Source organism: Bidens hawaiensis, unplaced genomic scaffold (genome assembly GCF_021521415.1).
Source record: "Bidens hawaiensis isolate Kalapana, Puna unplaced genomic scaffold, B.hawaiensis_p1.1 tig00017681_1, whole genome shotgun sequence".
Taxonomy (NCBI): Eukaryota; Viridiplantae; Streptophyta; class Magnoliopsida; order Asterales; family Asteraceae; genus Bidens; species Bidens hawaiensis.
This window is the reverse complement of record NW_027492671.1, coordinates 169,011-191,268: the sequence shown is the minus strand read 5'-3', so window position 1 is coordinate 191,268 and position 22,258 is coordinate 169,011. Positions and strand designations below refer to the sequence as shown.

Here is a 22,258-nt window from a genome sequence, read left to right as displayed (position 1 = left end):
GATAGTCATAATCTGATTGAAGGCGATTAGCACGTGTGAAGATTAGTAATATTAAACTAAGATAAGACAAGACTACATAAAGTAAAAACAAAGAGTACACATCATTACAAAGTCAATTAATAGGAAACAATAAAAAAACGATAATAAAGTTTTAATCTTTAAATTACCTGACCGTGCACATCACCACAAACAGTGACGTGGTGGAGAAGGAGGAGGAGGCTGCATAGATTAAAATCTAAACAGAAAATGAATTTTAATGTTTATCTATGTGTAAATATTCGTATGCACGCTGGTGCAACATTTACAGAATTTAGTTTATTATAAATGAAAACGAAAAATGCATTCCAGTTCGTTTCAAACGACAACCCAACTTGGTTACAGTTTAGAGCGAACTGAAGCCGAATATGTAATTTGAATCCTAAAGCAACTAACAAACCAGATAATATCTTTAATATTAAAAGGTTACCTAACCGTTAATGTAAACGAAAAGCTGTAAACAACTAAATAACACCCGAAATCAGCCAGCAGCCTATGCCATCTGACTTGCATGAAAAGAATAATATATTATGTACCTTTACAATATTTTAATCTAACATTGATCAAAACAAATAACTAATTAACATAGAACTTATATCTTACATTCCCGTTGTGTCCCAGTCTAATCCAATAGCATACCAAATCAGTTGGTCAAAAAGCAGCTGAAGTCTTCCCTTGCGCTCTTGTATAACCCACCACTGTAAAACTCAAATACCAAAAATAAAAGATCAAAGCTCTAAGTACATACGAAACACATATCCAAATACAGAGTGAACAACTCCACATATTTCCATTAAATAGAAGGCATTATGATGTAAAGGAAAGCATTTTATTAGCGTAAACTCTAAATAAGAGCATAACTTCAAAATGAAAATTATTAAGATTATGTGTAATGCAGAGGCGGGGGGACGTCAAGTCGTCAACTCTTTTATACAATTTAAAGTAAAATGGTAAGGTAAAAATTCACCTCAGTGACACATTAGCTATTAATCTATTATGCAAGTTTATGTTTTCCATCCTAATGAACCTCTTAACAACCTTGTTAATTTGCTGTCCATGATGTTTTAGTACCATGTTATCATAAATTCAACAAAAAAGTTTAATTTAACAGTTAGCATTTGGAACAGATAGAATTAATTGCTTGTATTGTTTATGGAGTTTAGAAGATATGATGTATTATTTGTATGTATTATGATCCCATGGTCAGTTGGTCCATGTCAATCTCGTTATTGTATTTAGATAATATTATGCAATTGAATTTTGTTTTTAATATTTGAATTAATCATTGTATCTGTTCATTCTTGGAGATATCTTTATCGAAAATACATCATGCTTTTGTAATATTGTGCAAGTTAGTGCTAATACTTTGTTTATTTAGGTGGAACTTTTATGATGGTTATATTAGTGTGAATTAATGCATTTATGTGTATTGTTTTCTTTTAAAGTTTTCTTATAAGAGTTATAAAAGTTTGTTATAAGTAGAATGATATATAGATACTTTCACTTTTTATGCAGGTGACTGAAACTCTAGCACGCGCGGGACTTGAATCTTCTAACCTTATTGTCGCTATTGATTTCACAAAGAGCAATGAATGGGCCGGTAAGTCGGTAACTATATTATCCCTGATTTTCCTCTCTTAATTACAATACTTGAAGAAACATTTTAACTATTTATTGCTAAAACAGGTTCAAGGTCTTTCAACCGAAAAAGCCTACATCATATTGGAGATAATTTGAATCCAAACGAGCAAGCAATAACTATTATTGGGAAAACATTAGCCGCCTTTGATGAGGATAACTTGATTCCATGTTATGGTTTTGGAGATGGTATATAACTATTATTTATAGTGATAATTTTGTTATTATGGATCTTTAAGTCTTAAATTTTAAATCTTAGATCTTGCATTTTGATTTTGCTACCAACCTGCAGCCTCAACGCATGATCAATATGTTTTCAGTTTTTATCCAGAAGAGAGGTTTTGTAATGGCTTTGAAGAAGTATTGAGTAGATACAGAGAAATCACCCCCCATTTAAAGCTTGCAGGTTTGATTTACCCTTACAATATTTTAATCTAATTAAAGAAAAAAGTTTAATTTAATAGTTAGCATTATAATATTTGTAGTAAAGAACTATTACCTGTATGGAACATATCCCGACGGATCAAACGCTGCATTTACTATATGACCAAGTGTAAGCAAGTTCTTATTTATCTCACCTGCTTCCCTTGCTCTTCCCTGCCATGTTGATGAATTCAAAGGTTGATTTTAAAATATAAAACTCTGAATATTATACCTCTATTGCCACATAATGTAATATGTTTTCCGAATTAGCAAGATCCACAAGATTTAGCTATCAGCTAGATTTGATTATTTCAAGCAAATACTGAATCAAATTTGAACTCTTGATGTATTTGACCCTAAAAGTAACTTTGCAAGTCAAATACGATTAATACCCAAACCAAAATCTAAAATTAAAATTAAAGTATACATGAACATATGTAGTCATAATAGAATGAAAATTAAAATATTCATCATAGAATACCTTATAAAATAGAAGAGTTTGTGCGCTTTTAATAAATTCCTATCAAAATACAATATAAAATACATTTAGGGTTTGTATGAAGCATACATGAATATAGATCCAAATTTCTCCAACTGGATCAGTCCAAATTAGGTTAACCAATGCACAATCCAATGACACAACAACATTTTATTGTGATTACCTCTGAAGAAGAAGAAGAAGCCCAATAAGACCACTGACGATAGGGGAAACAGAAACTTCATGAATGCAATTGATTGATGAATCCTCAAATGAAATCTGAACAAATAACAGATGTTAAATTAGAGCAAATCAATTTAGGGGAACATACCTTCTATCCGAATTGCACCTCGAAAAGAACGGAACGCAATACTAACCTTAGGGCTCCAAATTCAATTGCAAGAAAGAACTGAGAAACCGTTTTAGGGTTCAAGAATAGATTAAGTGACTGTTGAAATTGGAAGCATGAAGGAAGAAGAGATGCAGTGATTTCGTTCCATGGTGAAGATATGACGCCCAAGCAGTTTCTTGTGAATAATGAAAACCATGGTGAAGAAACGGGTTAGTTGATAGATATCTGGTTTAGAAGGATCCGACAGTTAAACCCATGACCCACGAATTTTATAAGGGTATAATGAGAGCTCCCCATTTTAAAATCAAGCAATACGATGGCTTCTATAAAAGGGGGGAGCGACCACATCGCTACACATAGGATTTTTGGGTTTTCGTTTATTTATATTGTTATTATAGATAGATTTGTCTTGTAGAACTGTTTAATGAAGTATATTAAAACTATTAATGTTATGGATTGAAACCATTGTAAGGTATGAGACTTGTCCCATATCGTTTATATGGGCAACTAATATGGGGTTTATAAGCCAAATGAGTTCCTTTACCTATTAGACTAGTCTTTTGGGTTGAGTTCTTCTGTTTGGCTTGCAACATTTGTATTAGAACCAACCTCGGAGTGGTGGCCTGGAGGAAGCCAACTGTGATTAACGAGGACTTAGAGTGGTGGCCTGGAGTGAGCCAACCGTTACCAACGTGGTCGTGACCAACGAGGACGTTGACCCTTAACGAGGGTCTATTGTTATGGACTGAAACCATTGCAAGGTATAAGACTTGTCCCACATCGCTTGTATGGGCAACTGATGTGGGCTTTATAAACCAAATGGGTTTCCTCACCTATCAAACTAATTTTTTGGGTTGAGTTTTTCTGTTTGACTTAGAACAATTAATTAAATGTTCTGCATGCCATATAATTAGCTACATGCCATATAATTAGCTGCACCATTAATTAAAAGGCATATATATCTTTTATAGTGAAGCCATATAACATGTTAAACCAGATATTCTGGATGTAGTAAACCTAACCTACATTACCTATAAAGATAATATTGCCCTAAGTTTTGCATGTAAGAACATATCAAAATATTAAAATAATAAATAGACACTAGGCCCGCGCATGTCAACGAACATGGTTAAATTTAATTCTTGAAGGAAGAAAGAATGAGGTTTCATCATGTTAAAGTATGAAGACTTGTTTGAGACCACAAAGAAAAAGGTAGAGATAGTTCAGGGAAATGAGTTATTGACATTTGGAAGTACCTAATGGCTAATGTTGTAAAAATTCAGATTAGGCGGTAGTCCCCACCTCATCGATTAAATTTGGGCTAATCGATCAATTAATCAGTCAGTGGTCAAATTTGGCTAAAATCAGGATTAATCGGACTTAGTTGGTTTTCTCTGACGAAGTTCTGGCCAAAATCAGTGGTTTCCGACAAGATTTTAGTCGATTTCCTACTAAAATGTGTTTGTGTGTATATAAAACTTAAAATTACATATAAAAATGTGTGCGTGTATATATAAAACTAAAAATTATACATGAAAGTCCGATCCAATTAATCCCGATTAATTGCTAGTCCCTACCCTACTGCCCGACTAGTGACTAGCGATTTCTACAACACTACTAAGGGTATAATGGTAAATTGAGACTTTTCTTTCTTTTCCTCCCAACTAGGAAGCACATAAAATTACATATTTTCCTTTCCTTTCTCTCCTACTTCCCTTTCTTTTCTTTTCTCTTTTTAAATAATACTCAGGAATAGATTTTGATCTAGTGGTGAACACCTTGCCTTCTTAATGTGGAATGCAAGTTTGATTCTCACCCACAACCCTAATGTAACATTTCGGATTTTCTAAACCCGTATTCGTTTACATTTAACCCGACTGGAAACATTTTAGATCTTTGTTATTAATAAAAATCAAATGTTTATGAGTAATTAAGTTTCCATATGTTCACTTTAGGCCCTTCATACTTTAAAAGATGTTCAATTCTTAATTTATGCATAAAAGATTCATTAATTATCCAATTCTCAAACCACAAGGACCAAAAATGTCAAAATATGAAACTCCACCTTAGGAGGCCGGAGCACCGCGTGGTGGGAAGCCTCTCCCCCACCACGCGGCGCTATGGGTAACTGGTTAGATCGTTTAAGTTTATTTCCTTCCTAGTTTGTTTTTAGCATGTAAATCGCTTATTTTAGGCATAAATCGAGTAAATTAAGGTCCAAGAAAGGGATATTAACCAAAATATAAGTCCATACTCTTAACTTATTGATCAAGCACGAATTCCCTGGTTTATTTCATAGATATTCTCATTAAAATCGTATTTTGTTACTTAAACGAGTAAATCTTCCAAATATGGTTCGTTATTGCTATTTCTATATAAACAACCCCTAATCTCCTGCCATAACACTTTAAACAAACCCTAGAGGAGCCTTCTCAGCTGTCCTACCTCTGATCATCATCAAATCCTTCGGTTTTTGCTTATTCGTTGAAGATAAAATGCTTGTTTATTTGACTTTACACGCGTATGGACCTTTGACTCATCATGTCTCTTGATTCTTTCACTTTCCGGGTAAGTTGTAAACTGTAAAATCATTCATATACATTCCCTAGTCAATAACCTTCAATAAATTTCGGTGGTTGAAGGGTGTTGACTGGTCAATTCGTCTAAAACTCGTTAAAGGGCAAAATAGTCAACAAGTTTGACTTAACGTTTTCTCATACTTCTGGTTGGATTCAACGTTTGGTCAAGAAGACTTTTATTCTCGTAACAAAATTTTAATGCTACTAACCAAAACCTGACTTCCGACTCGCTGTTCGGATTCTGGTCAGTACCAGCTCGCTTAAATCTTAAAACAAACATAACTTAAATTCTAAACGTCCGTTTGGGTTGATTCCAGTGGCACCAAGTTCGTTTTTATTTATATTATCATATCCTAAAATCTCAGGTTCTGAATTATTTATATCGTTTGATGTGTAGTGGACGACTCGCTTATTCATATTTATATTCGTTATTCATTAATCTAAGGTGAGTTTATCATTCCCCTATTTTACAACTTTTCTAAACGTTTTGGGGACATATGCGTACGTATCTGTATTTCATACTATATATATATATATATTCAAACAAATACATACGTGTTATTGTGAGTGATTTAATCAAACATACGTGCTACTTGCTTACTTGTGTTACCATTCAATCAATCGTATATTGGGATTACTATTCAATCAATCATATAGCGGGTGTTCCTGCTGGTGACCAACGCCCGATTTACTTGGCAACGGTCTACATACTTGTTTATGGTTTGATTATATTTATTGCACTTATCACGTTATGCTTATTTATATTGTTGTGTCAAAACTGGTGATATTCTCACTCAACTTTATGTTGATAAAACTCCATTTTATACGCATATGCAGGTTGCTTGTATTGAAGTTTGGATACGTAGACAAGACCTTAGGATATAATCAAGACAAACATTATTTGAGCTTATATTTATATTTGTAAATTGTTTGTTATAATTGGATAATGTGTGTATTATTTGAATAAAATAATTAATTAGATATTGTCACATTTTATATATGATAGTATCTTCGAGCTGTGAGCAATCGGATCACGCCCCGGCATTTCTGCCTTAGGTTGGGGTGTGACGCCTAACACAGACACAACCCCACCATCGTCTGTTCGGCCACCACCTCCGCCTCCCCTTAATAGTTGACCACTTGACCTTTCAGGCTTCAGTCCTTCACAAGTTCATGGTATTATTTAAATTACTGCTTATATTTCATGTTTTGATTTTATCATTTTTGTTTTTTGTTTGTAGAAATTAGAATTAGAATGACTTAATGAGTATGTTGAAATTTTTTAATTGAAGTAGACAATTAATAATGTTTAAATTTGATCTGTATGCATAATGAATATTGAGAAAAATTACAAAGCGAACCATCAAGCTTTCAATCATCATCTTCAAGTAGTAACCGTTGAAAATAGATTTGGATGATCTTCCATATGATCCTTCGAAAATGAAACCAATTTCATCTTATCATAGAAGTCAAAAAAATTAAATTAGACGAACATGTTTGCTTTGAAATCCATGTCAATTATATAGTTTTTTTTTTCTAATTCAAAAAAACTATCTTTTTTATATTATGTGTTTCTGAATTTCTAACGACGAAACTTTTTTTTTTGTCATTATATCGTATTTTTGTTGTGATAACCATTCCTCATCAAAGATCACAACAGATCGGTTCATTTAAATAGGGTTCCCAATTATCATTGTATTTTTGTTAATTTCCGTGCCATACAAACATATTTGTGATTGTGATTGTGATTATGGTGTCCAAGACAAACTCGACGAATCCAAGACAAACTGAAGATCAAATGGCATCATCCTCGACAACTAAAATATCGAACAAGCTAATCATAAAAATTTAAAAACCAAACTATCAATGATCATATATTAAATAAATATTCATAAGATTCAAACTTGTTAATGTTCTTACAATTACTTGTTCACGTAAAGTTAAAACCATTGTCTGTGTTTGGTAAGTATGCATCTCGCTTGTCAACTCGGTCGAGTTACCCCTAGCCGTGGCCCGCTGCCACGAGTGTGAGCTCAAGCCCGACAACACATAAGCTCGACCCGAATACTCATACATTCTACGGTTCACCATTCTCTCTTTCATTTCCCTCAACTCGGTCATCAAACCAACAACTAACACATCACCTCCACGACCCGACACAGAATCCGTCAGCTTTTTTTGGCATTCTTCGAGTAACAACACTGCCGACGTTAAATTGCCACTTTCAGCCATTGATCGGGCCTCAGCTATCACCTCTGAGGCCATAAGCCTGTTCTTTTGTCGGTCAACTTCTTTCGACACTTTTTGGTCTCCCAAAGTTGTCTCGGGCCTCGAGATCAACACATCTTCGTTATCACCACCCATGACCATTGTTTTCTTTATCGGGTCCGTATAAGTAACTTTAACTTTCACCAATGACAATTCGTTACCCGATTCTTCACCCGGAATATCCATTTCTACAAGAAAATTTCTCTCTTCTTCGGCGTATAAATCGCCAACTTCAATATATCCTGATCTTCTATTATCATCCATACCCGCTTTATAACTCCCGGCTTTAATAGATCCGAGTTGTAACACAGGATGAACACACTCGACTTCAACTTGCAAGTCTTGAACCACAACACTCAAAAGCCCGCCGATATACTGAGCAAAAGCATCTTGTATCACATTCTCCTCTTCTATAAACGAAAACATCCCTCCCGAATGCTCAGCTATAACGTGCAATGAGCGAGCATCATGATCCACACCAAACCCAAATGTGTGAATGGGTATTTCGCCTTTCTTAACTTGAATAGAAGATAAAAGAGCCCGGTAATCAGTTTTGAACACCGCCTTTTGCGGGCTGATACTGGTGTAGTTTCTGTCATGCCCGTCTGACAACAATATCATACTACTAACGGGATTCTTGAATTTGCGGTCGGTCATCACTTTGGCCCCCTTTATTAGGGCCTCGGCTATATTGGTCCCACCGTCAGCGACCAACGAGTTAATCAGTTGTAAAGATTCGTGTTTCCCACTTTCGGTCATGTGACGAAGTGGGAAAAGGCGACGAGCTATATTAGAAAAGGCTATGACCGAAAGTCTGTCACATGGGCCGAGATTTTGTACTAAAATACCCACAGCTTTTTTTAATAACACAATCTTTGTACCCCTCATGCTACCACTAATATCAAGCACAGTTACTAGATCTATCGACGCACGATTGTTGAGATTTCATTTAATGACAGGAGCTTTGATATTGATTAAGATGCCAAAATTGTCAAAGGAAGTTGATCTTGCTACTGCAGAGACTTCAGGATATGTTCTCATTTCAATTCCTTCATTAAAATCAGAATCACTAGATAATATATCTTCTTCTTCCGGGACGACTAGTTCATCATCATCATCAAAGATGGGAGGCTCTAAAACTTGGGATAATAAGTATTCGTTACCATCACCTTGGAATATCATTGTATTGTCTTGTTGGGACCATGGATTGGAATTTGAACTTGATTTCACATATGAACCGGGATTCTTTAATGGGATTTCTTTCCATTTTGCACGACAGACGGGACATGCTCGATTTCCATGTCTTACATTTGATGTAATGCAATGGAAATGGAAGGAATGTGAGCATTCCGCTGTGAAGATTGCGTGACTGCTGGTTGTTTTCATTGACATCAAGCATATTGCACATAGTTGCTGCAATCCAAACAAAAATTGTTTAATAAAAATTACAAATTTGTAAACATCATTTGTAAACATTAGAATATAATAACGCGTTTGCTGTTTTTAAGATTACGATTATAGTATGCATCGTGCTTCAATGATCCTTGTTATCGACATGTGTTATCGTAAATAGATTCCCTTAATCAACTCTCCACGCGATTTTGTTTTGGATTACAACATGATTAATTCGTATTGATGCTTGTCGGTTCACTTTATTCCAAATCTGGCTTTCCTAGAAAAGATTGTATATCTCATGAATGAACATCAATTTGAAGCCAAGTAAAGAAGTAACAATATTTTGACTTCAAATTAAACATGCTTTTTACAAAATACAAAAACTTTTTTATATGATTTTATGATATTGAACAATTTAGCATTTGATCTTTGAAAGTTAAATAGAGCCCGACCTATACATACCGATTCAATATAATTAACCACAAATTTGTTAGATAGTGTCAAAGAATATCGCGTAAAATAACGATCATGCAAGTTGTAAATCACTTTTGCCTAATGACTTGATATCTTTTGAGCCAACTAGTGTTAAAAGTTATTATTCTTAGTGATTAGCAAACTAGAAGCTTTTTAAAGTGAAGATCATTAAGCAAATGATGTTTCATCAAGGAACTAAAGGAAAGCAAATGCATCATATCATCAAAAGCTAGAGAATTTATACTATTTTCAAAGATAAGCTTACTTTCATCATCTTTATGCTTCACAGGTACTAAAGCCAAAAAAATGGTCAAAAATTAAACCAGTACATATGTAACTTAAACAAAAAATGTTGTTAAAAACCAATAAAGTTTGATGTGAAAGAAGATAAACCTTAAAGGGTCCATCAAACCATTAAGATTTGAAAACTACACAACAAAAAAAAGCCATCACTATTAACATATGACTTTATCTTCACCCATGTGTTGTACATGTAAAAATCTATCATAACAATAACCAGCCACTGGTAAAGAATCTCTTGATCACAATAAAATATTATAATAATTAATCAAACAACTGAAAGAATTTTTTTTAATTGAATTATTACTCATACTCTACTTTTACACCGGATAGTTCTGTATGACAAAATCATACAGAAATAACAAGGCAAAGTGAAACTAGTCGAATACCCGAGCTTATCGGCAGTGATTCATCGTCGTCTTCTTCGGTTGTTTTAGACACTTCAATGCATGTGTTTAGCCCTAGAGCGAGCTTCATCTTCCTCCATTTACTTTCACCTCCCATGGTTTCAAGTATACAAATTGAAAAACAAATCTTATATTTGTAGAATATTATGATGAGAAGAATGGACAGAACTTAAGTGGAAAAAGTAAATGAAGAGGTAGGTCCCAGCAGAGGTGGTTAGGACCCGCAAGACTTCCTTAAAAGGAGACGTCTGCGCAGTTGAACACGCAAGACTCCTTAAACGGACGTCTGCGCAGTTGAACCCGCAGACTTCACCATAGGGACGTCTGCGCCGCGACCTACCAAACCCGCAGGACCCACCACGCTCAGAGTTGTGACGACCTCACATGCGGTACGCAAGCTGGTCTCGCAGGAAATGCCTCCCTATGGTTTCCAAGTATCCGCCTGTTCCCGCAGGTGCGGATACCCGCCATTAGGGACTGGCCACCCGCGCAGCATGGCTACACGCATAAGGCTCAGACTCGTAATAATTCAGTAGTCACCTGAAGAAGGAATGAGCAAAGCCGGGAACATTCCCGCATAAAGGCGGGAGGGGGAAAACTCCCGCCTAAATGAGCCAGTCCGTATAATAATGGAGGATCTTTTGTGTGATACCTGACGAGGTATGGACAAAAGATCTGACCAACGATACGACAGCTCACTGACAGCAGCATGGCAGACAACACGCCACAGCACTGTGACCAATAGCCGCCGCCTGCTCACCAACTCCTGCCATACCACGTGCCTAGCCTGTAGTTGGTGGAAAAGGAAAAGTGAACAGCACGCCTGGTCACTGTCAGCCGCTGCCTATCCACCAATTACCAGCAGAGCACGTGCGTAGGCCACAGTTGGCAGAGTAGTAGGCCGGCTAAACCTCCTTGGAAACCCACCTTCGGCTATAAAAGACATCAAATGGTAATATCATTTCATCATCTAATATCTTGTATAATTTACCTGATAACTGCTCTAGTATTAATAATATACTTTTATATTCAAAGAGTAATATAGACTGATTCTCACGCCGGAGGGTGGTCACAAGGAGGAACCCCCCCCCCTTTCTTAGTGAGGAGCTCACGGTGTCTGTTTTGCAGGTTATCGGAAGAACCATCTTGCCGGAATTAACCCCTCGTGGGAAACGTCTATCTAACCCTCAGGTTACTCGTAATCTGTCGGGGTTCGACCGGTGTTTCTTCATTGGCGCCATCCGTGCATAAAGCTAGAACTTTATTTTTCTCCAGTTTTTTCAAAACTTCTGGAAAGATGGTTAAGGATACTCCGGTCCCAAAACCGAGTAACCAAGAGACTCCGGTAATTATGACCCCAGCTACAAGGGGGAATACCGAGTACACAAACTTTACGAACACTACCCCAGCTACCCAAGCCGGGGCAAGTGAAGTAAATAATCAGACACTGGGATTCACCGATACCCAGTTAGAAAATCAACAGACGAGGCTCCCCTGCCAAACACTCGATGAGGTTAAAGCGTGGGCCGAAGCACGTCAAAAAGAGTTCCAAGCTGAGTTGGATGAACGTTTACGTTCACTCCAACAAGTGGAAGAATTCGAATACGACGATGATTCGGAGGAATCCGAGGAAGACGCGAACCCTCGTCATAGGGCGAAAGGGAAGCGTAAAGAAACGGATTCCCAACCGAGAAGGCGTTTTGGAGAAGCATTCAGTCCAATAAACGTGGGCAACAGCCCACGGGACTTCTCAAAAACATTCACGCCAACTGCGGCAAGGGCGGGAACGTCCAAATTCGCAAGGGACATTGCGGAAGCAATCCCCCCAAGAAGTGCCAAACAAATGTCCAACATAGGCACGTACGATGGTATTTCTGACCCTGACGATCACTTGAACAGATTCATCGCGGGGGCGACCGTCAGTAACTGGACGGAACCCACGTGGTGCTATATGTTCCAAATGACGCTGGTCGGGGCAGCAAGAGCGTGGTTCGACCGTCTGCCGGTCCACCACATCTACGATTGGGCAGACTTCCAACAGAAGTTCAGCCAACACTTTAGTCAACAAAGAAAGTACACTGAGGAGCAGTGGACAATCCTCAAGTGCGTCCGAGAGGAGGAAGAATCTTTGCCTGACTTCATCACTCGCTTCAACTCGAAGAAGCTAAGCCTGGGCAACGTTAGCGAAGATCTCGTTCGCGCCGCTTTCATCCAGGGCGCAAACGACCCGGAACTCATCCGCACCCTGACGGGCAAAGATGGCATGCCATCCACATGGGATGCCATCATGACCGCAGCTAAACGCTTTGCGGAAACCGAGAGGCAACTGGGTAGAGATCTTCCACAGAGCACGAACCTCTACACCCAGAAGACGAGGGAAAACAACGTCCTTACCGCCCGATTAAACAAAAAGCGGAAGCTGGGCATTTGGCAGTCAAGGGTAAACTTTGACACCCCGTCCGGTTTCCAACATCGGTTAGGCGGAAGAGATAACGTGAAACCGGAGAAGAACTCCAGGTGGACGCCACTCACAAAGAGTGTGACCGAGATATTCGCCACGGAGGAGCTCCCGTGGCCAAAGGCTCCGTTTATCCGGCATCGCCACAACGCTGATCGGAGAAAGTATTGTGATTTTCACAAAACCAAAGGCCACAACACTGAAGAATGCTTAGACGTAAAGGACTTGGTCGAAGCATTTGTCAAGGATGGGACACTCGAGCACCTTGTGGCGAAGTGAGCGTCGAGCAGGCTGATGCGTGAACCCCAGCTGGGGAAACGCACGAATAAAAATCGCAGCTTCAACGGAGACTACATACTGCGTAAACAACGAGATCCCGAACAAGATACATGTCGGCTCGATGGTGCTCCCATCCAAGCCACGCCTAATGAGAGCTCAATTACACAGTTTGTATGTAGATCAATTCCAAATTTGTAAAGAAAAGGCCTAGAGCCACTTCTAATGGAAACGATTCTCCTTCAAATTGAAGCTGATGATTTTACATTTATATTTTATGAACTTTGCACATAGAGATGTCGGTATCCGCCGCATCAAGTGAAGAATCGTTGCGCAGGGAAGGCGGCAAAACCCGCACAAACCCAAAAGCATCAAACCTTCACGCAGGTCAGTTAAAGGGGAAAGGTTCAGCCATCCCACTATGTGAAAGTGCCGGTATATCCGCATGAATCCTGGTAGAGGAAGCTGAACACTAACCTATTAACAACCACGCGTTGAATGGTCGATTCGAACACTAATGCCGGTAGTCATCGCATCAAGAAGAGTCATTGCGTAGGGAAGGCGGCAAAACCCGCATAAACCCAAAAAAACGACAGAACCTTCACGCAGGTCAGTTAAAGGGGAAAGGTTCAGCCATCCCACTATGTGAAAGTGCCGGTATATCCGCATGAATCCTGGTAGAGGAAGCTGAACACTAACCTATTAACAACCACGCGTTGAACGGTCGATTCGAACACTAATGCCGGTATTCACCGCATCAAGTGAAGAATCGTTACCCGCATAAACCCAGAAAATGACAAGACCTTCATGCAGGACAGTTAAAGGGGAAGAGTTCAGCCATCCCACTATGTGAAAGTGCCGGTATACCCGCATGAATCCTGGTAGCGGAAGCTGAACACTAACTCATTAACAACCGCGCGTCAAACGGTTAAAAGTCATTCTGAAAGGATAAGGAAAAACCTACGCGCAGGTCAGACATAGGTAAAGTTTAGCCATCCTACCAAGTGCAAGTGCCGGTCCTATCCGCACACTCACAAAAGGGGGAAGCAAAACTTCAACCTACTGTCAACCACATTCAAGGTTAACTTATTCTAAACACTTGGGAAATCGCTAATTTAAACTAAGTATGCAAGTCATATAAGGTTTATAAAGCAATGAACCCAAAGGAAATAACAGTCTTATCCACAAAAAACATTTGTATTTCACAAAAGACATATTACAAGAATGGCTGGGTAACTACCCGCCTACAAAACAAAATCTAGTCTATCCTAGCAGCGGGAAGGGATCTTCAGAATCAAGCTTCAGGACCACTTCCACTTGGACCCGCCCCATCAGTGGAGCGTGGCGGTTCAAGGAAAGCCTTGAGGATAGCAAGTCCATCATCAGCAGCAGCGACTTCCTTCACCTTCTCCACCACCGGATGCGGGAAGGAGGCATATTGGTTCACCGCTTGGTCATATGCAGCTTCGGTGTCCACATCGAACAAAGGGAAGTTGGAAGGCGGGACGCCTTTCTCAACGAACCCTAGACCAAGCAGGAAGCCGGCCTTTTCCCCATCCTCATGAGAAGCGTTGAGGGCTGCGCTCATGGCATCATCGTAAGTAGTCTCTGAGAAGACCCGATGCACAACCTACAAAGAAAATACAAGTGTCAAACACCTTTTCTATGTACAAAGGAAAGCGTGAAGACGTAAAGCTAACTATACCTGAGACAACGCTTCTCGAAGAAGCCATTCCTTGGCAACCAGAGCTTCTTGGAGGGCGGCTTGAGCTTGAGTGCGGGTGCGTTCGGCTTCGCTTTTGTTAAGGTTGGCAAGTAGCACTTCCTTTGCAGCAGCCTCTTCAACAACCTTAAGCTTCCGCTCGGTGTGGTCAAGCACGCCCCTCTGGTCCAGGATCTCTTGGAGCTTCTTGGCATCCTCAATCGCCAAGGCATCATGAGCACGTTGGAGAGCCTCTAATTTGGCCTTGAGCTCCTCGTTCTCCACGCGTAAAGGCTCAGCAACGGCTTCAGCCTTGGTGGCCCTCTCGGTTGCGTTCCTCGCAGTCTCCTTAGCCAGCCGAAGCTGTTCGTTAACAGCTTGGGCAGCCTTGGAGCGGGCCTCGAGTCGCTCTTGAACCTCAACCTCGAGGGCCTTGAAGGCCTTCTCCTTCTCCGCAGCAGCTGCGGCCAACTGTTGGTTCTCCTCCCGAAGAGCCCGCGCTTGAGATACTTCCTTGGCGCGAGCTGCTTTCAACTTGTCGTTTTCACGACAAAGCAGCTCGACGCGCGGCTGCATCCGGGCCTGGAGAACCCGAAGCTCATTGGTTAGCCTACCCTCCTGGTAGCTAGCCATGGCTTCCCCCAACGCACCATGGGGAGCAGCGTGGCGAGCCCATTCCACGCACTCCACCGGGGTACGAAGGGTTGTTCCTCGGCGGATGTTCCATCGCGGAACGTACACTTCATTGGAATCCGACACTGCAAAAGAAACAAAGCAGTTAGGAAAAAGAAGAAATATATAAGAAAGGCCAAAAGAACCCTACGCACCTGTAGGGTCGATCACAGGCCGATAGCCACCAAACCCATCGCCTGAACCTAAGGGAAACCCATCCAAAAGGTCAGGCAGATGGGAAGGTGACAAAGATTGGCGAGAAGCCCCGCGCGTACCTGATGGGCCGGCCGTCGTTGCCGGTGGCGGAGGCATAGTAGCGGCCGCCGTGGTCGCCGCCGCAGAATCCGCAGCAATCGTAACCGCCGGCTCGGTGAAAGATGCTGTAAAAATCGCACTTACCACCGGCGGTGACGTCATCTCGGCTGGAACAGTCGGCTCAAAGGAGTGAGCAACTGATCCAGCGGAAGCAGGCGCAGGCGCCTGGGTCGTCGCCTCAGGTAGGCTGACCGAGCCTACCGTCATCGGCGGAGAGGTAATCCTCTGCGCTCCACCCTGGAATGCGTCAACATCCACGCCTGCACAAGAAGATAAGTGTTTCAATAAATTTATAAAGTGATAAATCTACAAAGATAAGAAGGATGTCTGTACTTACGGGTTTTCTTGAGCTTGAACGTACGGACGGGCGGGGACGAACCCGATGGAGCCGGTCTCTTGATGCCGGTCACCATCGTCGCCATTGGTTCTCCGGAGGTAACAGTCGTAGCCTCCGGAGCAGTGGTCTTCTCACCACCGGGGTTCCCCGCCACCTCTTCACTATCTGACTCGGTGTCAGATAGAAGCACCAGATCAGCTGTGGAGGCCACCTTCTCCTTCCCTTTCCCGCCGGCAGCCCTCTTCTTCCGCACCAGCGGAGGACCATCTGCGGATTCCTCAGAAGAAGACAGGATGTCAGGAATCCCAGCAGCGGGTACAGCATTGAGGGGTGGAGGATAGAATAACGCCTTACCTGGCCGCCGGTGGCTCAGGATCTCGTGGCCCAGCGGATAGACCTCCACAAACCGATCCGCCGTTTGCTCCAGGATGGGCAACTCGTTCTCGTCTAGATCACGAGTACCCACCAGCACGGGACCGTCAGCTTCCCGCGGGTACAGGAGCGACTCCAAATCGTTCCCCTCTGAAAGAAAAGAAACAGTTAGAAGACAAACTCATATCAGCAAGAAAGACAAGACATACCATAAGGAATAGAATTCAAACCGTATTCGAGAAGGATGGGAAACCGAGACGCCTCCTTCCATACCCGGCTCATCCCCAGCATCACCATCCCGGACTCCGCAAACCGGTAAACCGGAGATTGGACCCGAGATATCTTCGCGAACCATTCCGCCTCCTGGTAGTTGGAAGCGTGAAGGCTCGGAAGCGCTTGCCCCTTCTTAAACTTCATGGCAATGGGGATGGCGCGGGCAGAAATGTAGAAGAACTCCCGCTTCCACGATCGGAGACTGCGCTCGGTCGCGCAAATCTTCAAACCCTTGATACGGGTTGTCAGGGTGTACCACCCCTGGATGCACCTCCAAGTATAGAAGGTCATCAGGCGGTCCACATAGGGCTCAATGCCCAGAATTCGGCACACCCACTCGAAGTGCCGAATCTTGGCAATCGCCATCGGATGCACCTCGGTCAGGTGCACACCGTGCCTCTCCAGGACACGGTACACAAACTTTGTCAATGGGAACCTAAGGTTCCCATAAACAAAGAATGCAGCATATACCCCGATCTTGCCACTGGGGGCATCGTACACAGTCTGCTGAGGTTCAGGAAACTCAGGCTCAAGAGACTCAAGCATGAATTTCCTGACGACATACTGGTACAGATCGATAGGTAGAGCACACTGGCACTCACCAGCAGTACTCCTATCGTCGGCTACAACTTCAGCATCATGGGAAGACATATTGCAGAGGAAGAAGAAACGATTTCGGAGGAATGCTCAACTAAATAAGAGAGTATTCACCAGAAATCGCCTTAGAGATGAAGAGAAGAAGTGAAGATGTGAATTACAAAGGACTCTCTCCCCCTTTATATAGTGATCGCAATTAATGCGATGAATTTAATGCGGAGGAGAGAGAAATTGAAGGTGCAATGAAACCGTGACATGTGGCACCAGGCAAGCTGGCAACAGCTGTTGAAAGGACGAGTGCCATTAATTCTACGGCCACGCGCCCGAAAAATCGCGCCCACGCGCCGTAAAAAGCGTCTGGAATGACCATATAATGTCACGTTGCTATAACTTCCAGCACGTCCTGACACAGTCAGAAGAAACCGTCGCACGACGACTGTTCTTATCCTTTCACCAACTTTTCAAATTTCAAAGATTCAAAAAGATTTCAAAAATAAGCGGGAAAAACCCCTTACCCTGGCTATCCAGTTGACCGTAAGACGGCTGCAGGTACAGTGTTAAGGCAAAACCCTTCACATACCTAGCACCCGCGGGGAACAGAGGCCAAGAATACCCAATTATGAAGTCGGGTGCGGGTACAGTGTTAAGGCAAAACCCTTCACATACCTAGCACTCGCAGGGAACGGAAACCGGAAAAACCCAATTATGAAGCCGGGTGCGGGTACAGTGTTAAGGCAAAACCCTTCACATACCTAGCACTCGCAGGGAACGGAAACCGGAAAAACCCAATTATGAAGTCGGGTGCAGATACAGTGTTAAGGCAAAACCCTTCACATACCTAGCACCCGCAGGGCACGGAAACCGGAAAAACCCAATTATGAAGCCGGGTGCGGGTACAGTGTTAAGGCAAAACCCTTCACATACCTAGCACTCGCAGGGAACGGAAACCGGAAAAACCCAATTATGAAGCCGGGTGCGGGTACAGTGTTAAGGCAAAACCCTTCACATACCTAGCACCCGCAGGGAACGGAAACCGGAAAAACCCAATTATGAAGCCGGGTGCGGGTACAGTGTTAAGGCAAAACCCTTCACATACCTAGCACCCGCAGGGAACGGAAACCGGAAAAAACCCGACTATAAAGCCGGGTGCGGGTACAGTGTTAAGGCAAAACCCTTCACATACCTAGCACCCGCAGGGAAGTGAAGCCGAGAAAATCTTGGCATTCCACCCAACTACAAAACGGGCACAGGTACAGTGTTAAGGCAAAACCCTCCACATACCTAACACCCGTAAAAAGTCATATCTCGGCACCTAATTGTAAGTCGGGCGCGGGTACAGTGTTAAGGCAAAACCCTTCACATACCTAGCGCTCGCAGGGGATTAAACGCCAGGAACACCTCGGCAACCATAAGTCAGGTGCGGGTACAGTGTTAAGGCAAAACCCTTCACGCACCTAGCCCTGCAGGGATTTAACGCCAGGGATACCTTGGGAGTAAAGTAACTAATAAGACGAAGTGCGGGTACAGCGTCAAGGCAAAACCCTTCGCATACCGAGCACTCCATGGGAATTGAAACCAAGAAGGATCTTCTGGGCCATGCTTGCAGAAACGGGATTAACATCCCCGCATAGCGGGAACGTCAAGAACTAGATTGTTTGAAACTTCAGGATGGAATTGGTGGTTATAACATGATTGATCACTATGTTCAAAACCACCAAGACCTCATGGAGAATCTACACAAAAGGTTCTAAACGCTCCTGACTTGCGGGGAGATTACAGACCTATCCGCATCATCCCAGAGATCAAGCAGAACATTGGGAAATTCTGCGTGACATTGGGAAACCCGTGGGTAAGACTTCCCGCGGAAAACCCATAAAACTAAACCCTTTTCAAAAACCCCTTGCTTAAGTCCAAAAGTTCACCTCACTTTATTAAACATTCATGAGCAGAACATTGGACTGGGGGGACTTGAAGAGGTAGGTCCCAGCAGAGGTGGTTAGGACCCGCAAGACTTCCTTAAAAGGAGACGTCTGCGCAGTTGAACACGCAAGACTCCTTAAACGGACGTCTGCGCAGTTGAACCCGCAGACTTCACCATAGGGACGTCTGCGCCGCGACCTACCAAACCCGCAGGACCCACCACGCTCAGAGTTGTGACGACCTCACATGCGGTACGCAAGCTGGTCTCGCAGGAAATGCCTCCCTATGGTTTCCAAGTATCCGCCTGTTCCCGCAGGTGCGGATACCCGCCATTAGGGACTGGCCACCCGCGCAGCATGGCTACACGCATAAGGCTCAGACTCGTAATAATTCAGCAGTCACCTGAAGAAGGAATGAGCAAAGCCGGGAACATTCCCGCATAAAGGCGGGAGGGGGAAAACTCCCGCCTAAATGAGCCAGTCCGTATAATAATGGAGGATCTTTTGTGTGATACCTGACGAGGTATGGACAAAAGATCTGACCAACGATACGACAGCTCACTGACAGCAGCATGGCAGACAACACGCCACAGCACTGTGACCAATAGCCGCCGCCTGCTCACCAACTCCTGCCATACCACGTGCCTAGCCTGTAGTTGGTGGAAAAGGAAAAGTGAACAGCACGCCTGGTCACTGTCAGCCGCTGCCTATCCACCAATTACCAGCAGAGCACGTGCGTAGGCCACAGTTGGCAGAGTAGTAGGCCGGCTAAACCTCCTTGGAAACCCACCTTCGGCTATAAAAGACATCAAATGGTAATATCATTTCATCATCTAATATCTTGTATAATTTACCTGATAACTGCTCTAGTATTAATAATATACTTTTATATTCAAAGAGTAATATAGACTGATTCTCACGCCGGAGGGTGGTCACAAGGAGGAACCCCCCCCCTTTCTTAGTGACGAGCTCACGGTGTCTGTTTTGCAGGTTATCGGAAGAACCATCTTGCCGGAATTAACCCCTCGTGGGAAACGTCTATCTAACCCTCAGGTTACTCGTAATCTGTCGGGGTTCGACCGGTGTTTCTTCAGTAAAGGAACATTCTTGAAGAATATAAGGTCCTTTTACTATTTTAGTTTCCTCGGTTGTGTTTGTGTATGTATATTGATTGCTTTGAACTTATATAGTAGAGAGGGTGTGAGGAAAACCACTTTGATGGGCAATCTTCTGGCTATCAAATAAATCAATTTAATTAGGTCCGGTTAGGAGATAAAAATAACAAGTATGAAAAGGATTTATAGTCACATAAAAAAAACTTTTTAAAAAATTAAATAAAAACTATAACTCAAAATTTAATAAAAAAACAAAAAAAGTAAAAACACAAAAATGTTTCCACCATCTTCCTCGTTCTAAAAAAACACAATATTGAGAGAAAAAGATCATTGTGTCTTTTTGTTTATTATTATGTTTTTTGTTTATTTTCATCATTGATTGTGTCTTTTTTTCTTAACATTGTGTCTTTTTTTCTTGATATTGTGTTATATTACTCAACATTGTGTTATATTTTACTCATGATTGTGTCTTTTTGTTCATTTTCGTCATTGTGTCTTTTGTCTCTGCATTTTGTTTTTTCGGCGTTTTTTTTTACGGGAATGACAAGGGAAACATTTTTGTTTTTTATTTATGTTCTGAGTTATGATCTTTTTATTAATTTTTTGAAATTTTTAGGGGTTTTTTGTATGGCCGCAAATCCTTCTCACACTTCTCGTTTTTGTCTCCGTTTGTATTTTAACATTTCCATGGATTTAATATATTAGCAGTTATATTATATTAACTTTAAACTTGTAACTATCGAATTTGACTTGATAACTGTTCAAAAGTCAAAACAATATTAACAAATTGATTGTTTAACAAATTTAGTAACTTTTAAGAGAATTTAGGTAACAAACCTAACTAGTAACTATGTATTATGAAAAACAAGTTGAGGATCACTATCCCTATGTCAAGAAACATTAAACATTATTATACATCCCAAATGAAAATATATCCATACGCTTCTACAATATTGGTATGCAAAAACCTCTTTGCTAATATCTCATTTGAAAGTGAGATATCACTATTGATTGATTGATAGAAAGCCCTATTGTAGACTAATAGCTCTAGCTTTCGATTCCTCCACACTTCCATTTGTTAGGAAGAGCTATTATTCATAGTATACAAAGTATACTTTATTTCCCGCTTCAAGCAAAGTCAAGGACCTTTCCTCATTGGCCTTCGGCTTCAGCAAATTGATCTGGGACCTTGTTTCGGTACAAGGACCAAGCCTTCGAGAGTCATCCTTCTTGCTACTTTGTTTTGTTAGAGGGGGTTCTTTATACTCTCGGAACAAGGCTGTTGGTTGTTTCTCAGTCAGGCATGTCTGTGCTGTGACTGGGAGGTCGAAGCTAAGACGTGGAACAGGTCTCCCATCAGCCAGTTACTTTATTTTGTTACTAATCCCCAGTGGACAATGCTGCGCCAGAGTGAAAAAGAAGAAAATAAAAGAAATAAAAGAGAAGTAGGTTTTGGAAGGACCAACGAGGATGGAGGAGATGCCCCGTCAGGAGGTGTTATGCGCAGACCACTCAATCTTTTGGAAACTGGGTCCGCTGGGGCGGGTTCTTTGGTTAGCACACCAAGGCTTCTGGCTGATCTGGTCTCACTGGAGAGTTTTTACTTCGAGGGAGGCGAAAGGCCCAATGAAAGAGTAAGAAAAAGATGTGAACATGAAGACAGAGGTTACCCTAAAGCTCGTGGGAGTTTCCCTGGTGAAAAGGAAAGCCCAATAACGGCTTCGGTAGAGAGCCCAACTCTTTTCCTTTTACCACAAAAACTTCCCTGAAGTCAGTCCGGTCATTCCATACAACGAAGCTAGCGAACTAAGGCAGCACCCAACGGAACTTTAGTCTTTTTATTCTATTAGTAGCAGGGCCGTAAAAAGCAAG

The 22,258-nt window shown here is 41.7% G+C and overlaps 1 long non-coding RNA gene and 1 pseudogene across 1 annotated transcript; one reads left to right on the top strand and one right to left on the bottom strand.

Moving 5' to 3' along the window:
- The first annotated feature begins 1,548 nt into the window (after positions 1 to 1,548).
- On the top strand, positions 1,549 to 2,081 carry LOC143554432 (uncharacterized). Its single transcript, XR_013139018.1, has 3 exons — positions 1,549 to 1,636; positions 1,723 to 1,863; positions 1,967 to 2,081. It is a non-coding gene; the product is annotated as an uncharacterized LOC143554432 (long non-coding RNA).
- A 674-nt stretch (positions 2,082 to 2,755) lies between these two features.
- LOC143554444 (E3 ubiquitin-protein ligase WAV3-like) lies at positions 2,756 to 10,447 on the bottom strand (annotated as a pseudogene).
- Positions 10,448 to 22,258: the final 11,811 nt, after the last annotated feature.